This window comes from Lontra canadensis, unplaced genomic scaffold (assembly GCF_010015895.1).
Source record: "Lontra canadensis isolate GAN:19392208 unplaced genomic scaffold, GSC_riverotter_1.0 scaffold11, whole genome shotgun sequence".
NCBI classification, from domain to species: domain Eukaryota; kingdom Metazoa; phylum Chordata; class Mammalia; order Carnivora; family Mustelidae; genus Lontra; species Lontra canadensis.
The window spans coordinates 9,601,209-9,613,895 of NW_022631005.1; positions in this window are offsets into that span (position 1 = coordinate 9,601,209).

Below are 12,687 nucleotides of genomic sequence, written 5' to 3' on the forward strand. Positions count from 1 at the left end.
CTAATTGATTGAAGGCCTTAGAGAAACAGTGAGATTCTACCTTTAGACTGCCTGAGACTCAAGACTGAAACATTAATTCTTTCCTGGATCCAGGCTACCAGCTTGACCTGCAGAATTCAGACTTGTCAGCCCCCACAATTGTGTTGGACCAATTCCTTAAATTCTTTATTTATATCTTTATTTAATCAATATATCTAGGTCTATAATTGGTTTTGTTTTGTCTACAGTAACTAATACACTAACCTCAAACCTGGTTTCTTTGTGTTTCTCAATTCTGTCTGTCATGCTTCTTGTTTTACATGCTATGGCCAGGTTATTTTATTTCCATTTGCTAAAGGTACTGTACTTAATTAGTCTTACCAATAGGTTTTCTCACAAGCTCCTATCTCTCTGAAGAACATGCTGCATCTTTCTGAATCCTGTTCCTGCTTTATTCAGCATACACATTTTAGACTAATAAAAATATTCTTAGTGAGGTCTCCCAATCCTCCTTGATTAAGAAAGGTAACTCTGTTAGGGGTTCCCAGGGATTTTCTTTTCAATAGAATTTATTAATTAGAGTCATTTTAGGTTCACAGCAAAATTGAGCAGAAAGTACTGAGATTTCCCATTTATCGTCTGGTCCCACAAGGATAGTTTGCCCTATTCTCAGCATCTCCTTCCAGAGTGGTACATGTGTTACAATTGATGAAACTATATTGACACATACCCAAAGTCTATAGTTTACGCAAAGGTTCACTTTTGGTGTTATACTTTTTGTGGGTTTGGACAAATTTAGGACATATACCTACCATTATAGTACCATATAGAGTAGTTTCACTGCCCTAAAAATCCTCTCCATGAATTCTTAATATTTCCTTCATCTTTATATGTCACAGTTTGTCGTTTGAGGGGGTTCTTACCAATCATGGGAAACTATTACAATGAAAAAGTCTACTTAATGTAAATCCTTTGGCATGGGGTCAAAATTATATTGTAACTATAAAGCAAACAAACAGAATTAAATTAAATGAGATTAAAACCATTTCAGTGAATGTATATATTTAATGTATTTCTTCAAATTATGATTACATATTGAATAAATGAATGAATAAACAAATGAATGAATAAAAATGAATAAAGTTTACTTTTGTGGATGATTTTTCCAGACAAAATTATTTAATTACAAAATAAATCATCTTTACAGGAGCCTCCCAGAACATGATCTTAAAAGGTTCACCTATGTCAAACTATCTGAAGCCTTATCACTTTTTCCAAAGACCACTCTAAATCTATTCATATAATAATCATTTTCTTTTGAACCATATCTATTATCATCATCTTTGTCCATTTGCTCTTTGTCAGTTGATCACTAGTCTATCTCTGCCAGATCTGTAGATGCCAATGTCTTTTAAATAGTTTTATGCAAAATATTTACAACTGGTATGACATGAATATGTAGCGTCTTAACAGGTTCGGCACCAGGGCATATCAGCTGATTACCAGCCTTGGCTTTGCTTATGAGAACATATTCAAAAACACTGCAATTAATTTTATGAAATGTTTCATCTGCTGAAAAAGAAACTATTTCAGTTAGTAATTGATTTGCATTTTTGTCAGTTGACAGGATACTGATTTTTAAAACCTTCCCTAAAAAGACTAAAAAAAGGCCCTAGTGTTAAACAAGACCTGTGTTTAAGTAGAAACTAGCTCTTATTGTCAGTTTAATCCGTGAATATTTTTCATGTTATGGTGAATTTTGCTTTCCCTACATGAAGTTGTCATTGGAAATAAGTCTTGATAATGAAAATTGGATTATGGATACCCACCACGTTAACATCCTCTTTGATGTGCTAAAAAGTACTTCCACTCCAAAGAAAGAAAGAGAGAAACAATGTACATTAGCCATCCATAACAAGCATCAGGGATATGAGTTTATAAAAGTTGGATTAAAAGACATTGGCAATGAATATTGTGTTAGAAAACTAGTAATTTTGAAAAAAATATGAAACTGTTCTAATTTTCAAAAATGAATTTTATAATTTGATTACTGGGACGGCTTTTAATTCAGTTAATTTGTTTATAAACATGGTATTACCAATAACACATTTATTAACATTTCGATTGTTTCAGTTCCTGAATATGCTAATGTTTAAAGAATAAAATAATTTTAATAGAAGAACTAAAGAAAGGATATAAATTATGTTGTTCTAAAGCTAGATCTGATTAGTAATTATAATTTTAGAACTATGGAAATAAATGAATTAGAAGCTAACACTATTCATCTGTTGATTTCTGTATGTAGCCCTCATTATATTTGTCCAAGTGAGAGGCATTAACACTTGTGAATGTATTGTTCTGCATCATTCAAAGATCGATGAGAAGAAAAGGAAAGAATGATAGTATTAAAAGGAGAAGAGATAGTAAAAAATATAACCATGAATATCAAATATAAGAATTCTGTATACACATATGTTGACAAATATTCTCAGAAAAAATGTAACTAATTTTTAACAAAATTGAATACACAATATATTGTTAATATTAATTACTAATTGTGTCTTTTCAGCCTATGTCTTTTCTTACATTCAAACATTTTGACATTCTCCAGTAATTCTCTAGGAGAAGGTTGTGAAACAAGTAAAAAAGGAAAAATAAGAGGTTCTTTCAACGTTAGAGTGTTAAATGGCTACTTTTGAAATTATGATTGGAGCTCATTCTGAGCATCAGCAGTTGATATAAGCATACACCTAATGAGTAAAAACAATGCTTCCTTTACTGCCTATATTTTTGTAAAGTTTTTATTTACTTATTTGAGAGAGAGAGTGCACCAGGGTGCAAGTGGTGGGGGGGCAGAGGGAGAGAATCTCAACCTGTGAGACTCCCCACAGAGCTCTACCTCCTGACTCTGAGATCATGACCTGAGTAAAACCATGAGTCAGACTCTCAACTGACTGAGTCACCCAGGGGTCCCACTGCCTATCCTAGTCCCCAAATTAAACAATACTGTTATTGGTGTTTTGGAATAGGGAAAAGTTTTATAAGAGTTAAAGTGAAATTTCAAGGATAGTTTTAGAAAAGAGGTAGTGCTGTGTCCACTGCAGACTAAGCTTTAACGTGGAAATAATTGTGAAGACTGGGAATTCTGCCTGCACAACAAATGTGTATCTCTTGCCCAGAGGGAGTTCAGCAAGTTGGTATGACTATAGTGTAGAAAGAACAACACTGTATCTAGGAAGAGAGTGCCCTTATAGGAAATGTGATTCTATAAGAATAACAATTAGAATTGCAGTGTATAAGTTTGCTACTGCTGCTTCACAATTACCATAAAAAATAGCCACAAATATAGTGGCTTAAAATAACACAAATTTGGGGGACCTTGGTGGCTCAGTAGGTTAAACACCTGACTCTTGATTTTGGCTCAGGTCATGATCTTAGGGTCATGAGATGGAGCCCCATATTAGACTCTACACTCTGCACGGAGTCTGCTTGTTCCTCTCCCTCTGCTCATCCTCCTGCTTGTTTTTCCTTCTCATAAATAAATAAATACATAAATAAATAAATAAAATCTTTAAAGGAATTAACACAAATTTATTATCTTATACCTCTGGAGATCAGAAGTCTTAAATGGACCTCATGGGGCTAAAATCATGGTGTTGACAAGGCTGTGTTGCTCTCTGGAGGCTCTGATGGAGAACCCATTTTCTTGCCTTTTCCAATTTCTAGAACTACCCTTATTACCTGGATATTACCCCCTTCTGTTGCCTAAGTCAGCAATGACCAAATGAGTCTTTCTCAGGGAGAAACAGGACGATTCCTTGTGTCTTCCACCACCCAGAAGAGGACCCTCGCCTGACCATGCTAGCACCCTGCTCTTGGACTTCCAGCCTCCTAAACTATGAGAAATAAATTTCAGTTGTTTATATACCCAGTCTGTGGTATTCTGCTATAACAAACAGAGTAAGACACATCAATGATACAAACCTGAGTGAGGAGAGTTCAGGAGCAAGGGAAATTACTGTCAGATCTACTTGGTGAACCAAGAGCACAAAGTTAGTAAACTGAGAACTGAAATACATAGCTTATTTTGATTTCTTTTTGGACAAGCTTCCAAAGTTTTTGTTTGTTTGTTTGTTTGTTTGTTTGTTTTGTTTTGTTTTTAGAAACCTCACTTAGGCTAAAATATATTAAGCAGTGCATATTTAAAATGTAATGCTGTTGACCAATGCCTTGGATCATATTTACCTATAGGCAAGTACAAGCAATAGGTAGAATTCTGCTCCATTGTTAGTACTCCACGGTTGTGAATGGACTTACCGTAATTGTTTTATCTAAGAGGCCATTTGCCTCCATGCCTTTCCATCACCCTGCAGTTCTAGTGTTCTAGTTGAGCTAAATTTCAGAAAGCAAGAGTCTTTGCAAATGTCAAAATTTCATTCATTTTTATTGCTGAGTAATAGTCCAGTGTGTGTGTGTGTGTGTGTGTGTATACATATATATATATATACACACACATATATGTATTTTTTTTTCTTCAGCTATTCATCAGTTAATGGATATCTGGGCTGTTTCAATAATTTGGCTACTGTAGATAATGTTGCTGTAAACATCAGGGTGCACGTGTCTCTTTGAATTTGTATTTTTCTATTATTTGGATAGATATTTAGTAATGTGATTGCAAGATTACAGTGAAGTTCTATTTTTAACTTTTTGAGGAACCTCCATACTGTGATCCAGCGTGGGATGCATCATTTTGCATTCCTACTAACACTGCAAGAGGGTTCCCCTTTCTCCACATCTTCACCAATATCTGTTGTTTCTTATGTTGTTGACTTCAGCCATTCTGACTGATATGAAGTGATATCTCATTGTAGTTTTAATTTGCATTTCCTTGATGATCAGTGATGTTGAGTATCTTTTCATGTGTCTGTTGGCCATCTGATGTCTTCTTTGGAAAAATATCCATTCATGTCTTCTGCCCATTTTTTAATTGAATTATTCATTTTGGGGGTGTTAAGTTCAATAATTCTTTATATATTTTGCATACTAATCCTTTATATGTCATTTGCAATACTCCCATCTTGTAGGTTGCCTTTTAGCTTTGTTGATTGTTTCTTTCGCTGAGCAAAAACTTTTTATTTTGATGTAGTCCCAATAGTTTATATTTGTTTTTGTTTCTCTTGCCTCAGGAGACATACCTAGAAAGGAGTTGCTATGGCCACTGTCCAAGAAGTTGCTGTCTGTGTTCTCCTCTAGGATTTTGATGGTTTCCCATCTCACATTTAGGTCTTTCATCCATTCTGAATTTATTTTTGTGTATGGTGTAAGAAAGTGGTCCGGTTTCATTCTTCTGCATGTGGCTGTCCAGTTTTCCCAATACCATTTGTTAAAGAAACTATATTTTTTCCATCAGATATTCTTTCTCATTTTGTTGAAGATTAGTTGACCATAGAGGTGAGGGTCCATTTCTGGGTTTTCCACTTTGGTCATTGATCTATGTATCTGTTTTTGTGCTAGTATTATACTTTCTTGGTGACTACACCTTTGTAACATAACTTGAAGTCCAGAATTGTGATGCTTCCAGCTTTCCTTTTCTTTTTCAGGATTGCTTTGGCAATTCCGAATCATTTGTGGTTCCATACACATTTCAGGATTGTTTGCTTTAGCTCTGTGAAAAATGTTGGTGATGTTTTGATAGGGATAGAAACTACTTTCTTAAAGAAATAAACACTACTTTAAATAAGACTGAAGAATACATATTTCTTTAAGTTTCAATAAATTATATAAAGGGGAAAAGAGAAAATTTTATTTTGATATTGACTATTTTAACTAATAAAAGTTAAACTATAAGATAAAATAAACCCTTAACTGTATACACTTCTAGTCAATAAGCTCAGTATGGCGTATCATATGTTTAACACCAGTGACTTATTTTAGAAGAAGTTATTATAAAAATTTATATGCCAGTGTGTTTCCTGTATCCAGACCATTTTATTAATGAGACATTTATTTGTTCATTTTTTAAAACATTTTTTGTTTCAGTTTTAGTTAGGTCTATAATGCAACTTGCATTAATTTTTTAGTATATTCTATTAAGACTCAAGGTTACTTTTCTCATTCATTTAATTAGTTCATCTGGAAAACAAAAACAAAAACAAAAACAAGGGTTTTCCCTTACTGTATAAAAAGTTGTGAGGGACCCTTGTCAAAAATCATTTCACTATCTGTGCTTAAAATTATTACTGGATTCTCTATTCAGTGTCATTACTGATCACTCTGTCTCTCGCACCAATTTTATAATGAATTTTGAAGCCATTTGGTGTGAATCTCCATTTTATTCCCTTTTTAAACAAAAATATTTTGTCTTTTCTAGGTCATTTGCATTGCTACATAAAATTCAGAATCAATATTTTGTATCTCTACAAAAAAATCTATTGGTATTTTGATCGGGATGATTTTGAATCAAATTTGGAGAAAATATTGAATCTTAATTTTGTGTAATATGTTTTTCTAAAATAAGCCTTATAAACTGGTGTATTACTCCAAAATTGTAGTCCATTGTTCATAAAAACACCTTCTTGTATGCAATGGCTCTTTTTTCTTTGACTGATATAAGATTTTCTATTTATGTTGGGTTTTTTTGTAGTGTTCAATTATGAAAGTACTTTGTATTTCTCTTGCTAGGGATTTGCTAAATTTCTGTAGGTTGATGTTTTTTATAACTTTGGAAAATTATCGGCCATTATTTCTTTACCATACTTTCCTCCCTATTATCTCTCTCTTCCTATAGAGATGCAATTTCATGATTTCCAGGCTACTTGCTATTGTCCCATAGTCCCCAAGATTCTTTTTACATCTTCCTCTTTCCCTCCTCTGTGTTCACCAGATAGGATACATTTTGTTTACCTATCTTTAGTCTTTGAGCATTTTTTCTGACATATCCCGTTTACTCTTAAGAAAATCAATACAAGGTTTTTTGTTTGTTTCTGCTCTACAATTTGGTTAAGTTATAACTGATGCATAATAAATTGTGCTTATGTTAAAATAATAATGAGCATTCATGTAAGTATAAATTGCATAATCATCACCACAATCAAGATAAACATTTTCTTCTTCCCCCAAAGTTTCTTCATGTCATTCTCAAAATATTTTTTATTTATTTTTGCGATACAGAATGAGCAAGCAAGCAAGCACAAGTCGGGGCACAGGACACAGGGAGAAGCAGACTCACTGCTGAGCAAGGAGCTCAATGCCAGACTCTACCCCAGGACCCTGGGATCATGACCTGAGTGGAAGACAGGACGCTTAACCAACTGAACTACCTAGGAGCCCTATTTATGCCAATTTGTAATCCATCTTTCTCTCCACTCTCACTCCTTAAATCCATTGATCTGCTTTATGTAATTATAAATTAGTTTGCATTTTCTGGGCTTTTGTACAAATGGAATCATGCATTCTTTACTGTCTGGTTTCTTTTGCTCAAAATAATGGTTTTCAGAATAATATAAGCTATTGTATATATCAAATAATTCCTATTTTATTGCTGAGTATTATTGCATGTTATTGAAATAGCAAGATTTGCTTATTTATTCACATGTTAATGGAAATTAAAATTACTTCTAGTCTGGGGCTATTTCAGATAAACCACCTATGAATATTTGAGTGCAAGTTCTATGTACAAATGTATTCTCATTATTCCTGGGTACATATCTAGAAATAGAATTACTCAGTACTATGTAGATATGTGATTAATTTTTTTAAAAAATCGCTAAACCATTTTCCAAAGTGGTGCACCAATTAACTTATCTGTAGGGTATGAACATTTTCATTGTTTCAAAATTTTGTTAACATTGAAGTATCATACTTTTTAATTTCATTTTAGCTATTACACTTTTTTAAAATTGATTGATTGATTGATTCATTCATTCATTCATCTTGAGAGAGAGAGAGAAGAGAAGCAAGTGGGGAGGAGGGGCAGAGAGGGACAGACAGGCTCTGTACTGAGCACAGAGTCCAACATGGGACTCTATTTCATGATGCTGAGATCATGACCTGAGCAGAAATCAAGAGTCAGAGGCCGTACCAACTAAGCCACCCAGCCCCTCTGCCATTTTCAAATCTTTGATTCTGTCCTCATCTGTGTGGAATCTACCACTTAACCCACTTATTAAATGTAGGTTTCTGTTTTCTTCTTATATTTCAATAACTGTATCTTCCATTTCTATAATTTTCATTTAACAATTGATCAGAGTTCATAATTCTTTTTTCTCATCTTAAAATCCTGATCTTCATTTCTTGTTTTGGAACATTTAAAACTATTTCTTGCCCACACATTTCAAATATCTAAACTCTATCTAGTTCCTGGTTTTATATTTAAACATTTTTTAAAGATTTTGTTTATTTATTTGTCAGACAGAGAGCATGTGTGCATAAGCAAGGGAAGCTGAAGGCAGAGGAAGAAGCAGGCTCCCCACGAACAAGGAGCCTGACGTGGGACTCAGTTCCAGGACCCTGAGATCATGACCTGAGCTGAAGGCAGCCACTTAACTGTCTGAGCCACCCAGGCATCCCTCTAGTTCCTGTTGTTGTTGGTTTGTTTTGTTTTAAGATTTTATTTATTTATTTGAGAGAGAGAGAGAGACTGAGAGAGCAGGAGAGGGGGAGGATCAGAGGGAGAAGCAGACTGCCTGCTGAGCAGGAAGCCGGATGTGGGGCTCAATCCTGGGACTCCAGGATCACAACCTGAGGCAAAGGCAGTCACTTAACCAACTAAGCCACCCAGGCACCGTAGTTCCTGGTTTTAAAAAGTGAATTCAGTGTTCACATATTCTGTCTGATGATACCACATGACATCTATTTAGTGTGTTTCAGTAGATGATAAGATTATGATGCTTGCATTCAAGAATGTTTGGACTTGGGGCATCCGGGTGGCTCAGTGGGTTAAGCACTGCCTTTGGCTCAGGTCATGATCTCAGGGTCTTGGGATCAAATCCCGCATCAGGCTCTCTGCTTGACAGGGAGCCTGCTTTCTCCTCTCTCTCTGCCTGCCTCTTTGCCTACTTGTGATCTTTCTCTGTCAAATAAATAAAATCTTTAAAAAAAAAGAATGTTTGGACTTTAGTTGTGTACATGGTAATCATCTCACCACAAAAAATAGTAACAATAACATAAAAATAGATAAGATTGTCAGGGGATATATTTTATTTTTAATTTTAGGTTTTTTTTTTTTAATATGAACAAGATGAGACTAAAATCAGAGTCAAAGTATCATCATTTAAAGGACAGGCATCAATTAGTAGCTTACAAAGAAATTGAACAAAATAATTTAGAAGGAAAGAATAGATTTCAGTGGGTGGAAGTGTAAAGAATAACAAATTTAGACCAATCATTCAAGAACTTTGGCTATGAAATAAGAAAGATATAGAGTAATAGTGTAACAAAAAGCCTAAAAAAAAAAATTTTAAAGATCAGCTCTTTTATACTCTTATTTAGTTAGAACTTCACAAAAATTATATGAAGTAGGTGTTTTTATATTCCCTTTACAGTCAAGAAGCTGAGTCATTAAAATATTAGGTGACTTGCTTGAGTTGATAGTGTTGATTTTTCTGGAAAAGTCGTTTGTAAATCTGTACTCATTTATTTTACAAATATGTATTAATTGTTTAATAAGTTCCAGGATATATGTATAAGCACTTTTACATTTGCACTATTTTATTGCATTATAATACTTATAAATACTTTATACATTATAATACTTTATACATTATAATACATTATAATTTTTATACATTATACATTATACATTATAATATAATATAATATTATACATTATAATTATAATACATTATAATACTTATAAAATTCATTAAAAAGTGAAAAAGTTTTGAACTGTGTTAAATTTATTTAAATAGAGATGCCTCGGTGGTTGAGTTTGTTAAAAGTATCTGCCTTTAGCTCAGGTCATGATTCCAGGTTCCTGGGATCAAGCCCCATATCTGGCTATATCTGCTCAGTGGGGAGCCTGCTCCTTTCTCTCCCTCTGCCTACCACTCTGCCTACCTGTGCTCTCTCTTTGTCAAATAAATAAATAAAGTCCTTTAAAATTTTTATTTAAATAAATATTACATAAATGGCAGTGATAGAAAAGTGACATTTATATAACAAAATCAGTGGAGAGTAAAATATTATACTGATTTTTTTTATTTGGAAATATTCTAAATTCCTTTGAAATGAGATAGGTAGTTTTTCATTATTTTGTCTTAAGTAGAGGCTCTGTGACTATCTTTTAAGTATCTGTTGGTTATATTTTTTAATCCCAGAAAGAAGAAAGACTACATTATTTGAAGGACTCCTTCCAACTCACCTACTTGAATATAATTTCTTTCTTCCCCTCTCCTTCCTTCTGAAAAATATTTAGCAACTGTTATATATTAGAAATTATATTATGTACTATGTATATAAAAGTCAGTAATGTATAACATGAGAGGTAATTAATCACCTAACTTATAAGATAAATTTTTAAAATTATACACCAACAACCCTTACAATTTATCCCACAATATTCTAGAATATGAGTATTATTTCCATAGGCCCTTAGAAAATAAAATAATGAAACATTAGCATAAATTCACTAAAAAAGAACATAAGTAATACTGTATATTTAAAATACATGTCTACTCAACTGATACACCAAGTCAAACCCATGGGTTTTCAAAACTATCTTTAACAGTATCTTTTCTAATTTATTAATGGGAAAATACTACAGAGAATAGTACAATCCAAATTGGTGAATTTTTGTTCATACACATGGTGTGATAACTTAAGAGAAATTTCTTTTACCACTTTTGAAAGTGTTAAAGTTAATAATTAAATGTCAATGAATTTAATATAGATAAGTGGAAAGTTTTATGGTAAATTTAAATACACAACATAGGTTATTGAATATAAATCTTAGCATTTGTTAATATGAAAAGAAATTTTCTCTTTTCAGTGATGATAAACTTAAGATAAAATTTTGTGTCATTATGACAGAAAAGTCATGTATGAATGTGGCATCTTGCCTTCTGTAATGTTAACTGTCATATCTAATCAGGAGGTTTATGTTCAGGGAGGGAGCCTCATTTAAAATTGGATATTGATTCATGGAAATGTATCAGAATATTAACTGGGAATAGGAAGACAGAAAATTACATCATATGCTGGCATATCTGAGGTGGTAAAAGAAGAGGACTTTGGAGTAGATATGAATGACATCTTTATGTGCAGCAACAGATAATATGAAGTACCTGAATTGTTCATATACTTGATACTAATTTGGGATCTTTATTTCTGTTTTTTGTTTTATTCCTCCATGACCTTTTTCTCATATTTCCACAAATTCATTGTTTCTCATTGACTTAAAGAAAATTTGTGGCAGAACAAAAAGCACAGGTAGATCTCACTATTTTTCTGGCTTTTTATTGAAAAATCCTAAATCCTTGGGTAATGTTAGAGGTTTAAAAAAAAAAATCTTGGAAAATCATAAGGTCTAAAAACCCTTTCTTACTCAGTGGTTTGGGGGAAATACAGGTCTGAGAGAGAGAGAAATTCATGAGTACTGAGGCAAGAAGAGGGATTCTAGAGAAGATATCTAGTGTGTAAGATACTTGACAGAGGAGAACCCACCCACCTCCACAGTTCCCATTTCACAAGCATTCTAGATAAGGGATTTCTGATTAATTAATTATGATCTCATCCTTTCACCCTCCTTTGTCCAAATGTATACCTTGGCTTGGCATAAGATTCCAGAATCTGACATGATGTCAGAGGAAAAGGGTTAACTTAAGAACAATTTGGCTTAAGTGTTTCATATATTTGACCAAATGGTGCTCAATGCTAGCTATGAAGATGCTCCTTACAAAATTAACGGTTATTTCTCACATAATTTTAGGGATTGGAATAATAAATGAATATTAAGAGAGGCATATTCTGCTCACTAAAAGTAATTTGTGACATATAGATTCATTGACCACATTCTCTGTTTTATAGGAATATTAAGCTTGCTTACTTGGTTGTTTTTTTTCTTTCTTCTTTTATTTTCTCCTTCCTTCCCTCCTTCTTCTCGTCTTCCCTTCCTCCCTTCTTCCCTTTCTCTCTTTCTTTCAATCTTATTCTTCTTTCTCTCCTATGAAAGGTTGAAAGAGAAATGAATTGTCGCTGGTTAAAACAAGAGTGTTGTGAAAAATATTCTACTGAATATGAGAATGACATAGTGACATTTGGGGTTCCCTTCATTCCTACTTTCTATAGAGTCATTTTAATTATAACCTAATTCTCATGGTATTATTCCATTCCAAATACAAAAGCCAATCAAACAAATAACAAAAAAGTGTTTTTCCCTTTCTCTAATGTGTGTGAAACCAACTGGAAATCTTGTGACTTTGTCAAAACATGACTAGACAAGCATCCTGTAAGTAAATATTATTGTGTTCTATGAAGAATAATAATTTAACAACTAGAGGCATTAATTCTCCGGATAGCATACCAAATTTGACTTCAGAGTCCAGTAAATAGTTTGTTTCTCTTACCTGTTTGGGTAAATATATTGAAGTTGAAAAATGAGTGGTCTATTGAACTTTCTACATGATTTTTTTTTAATTTTAATTTTTTATTTTTTTTTAATTTTATTTTTTATAAACATATAATATATTTTTTCCCCAGGGGTACAGG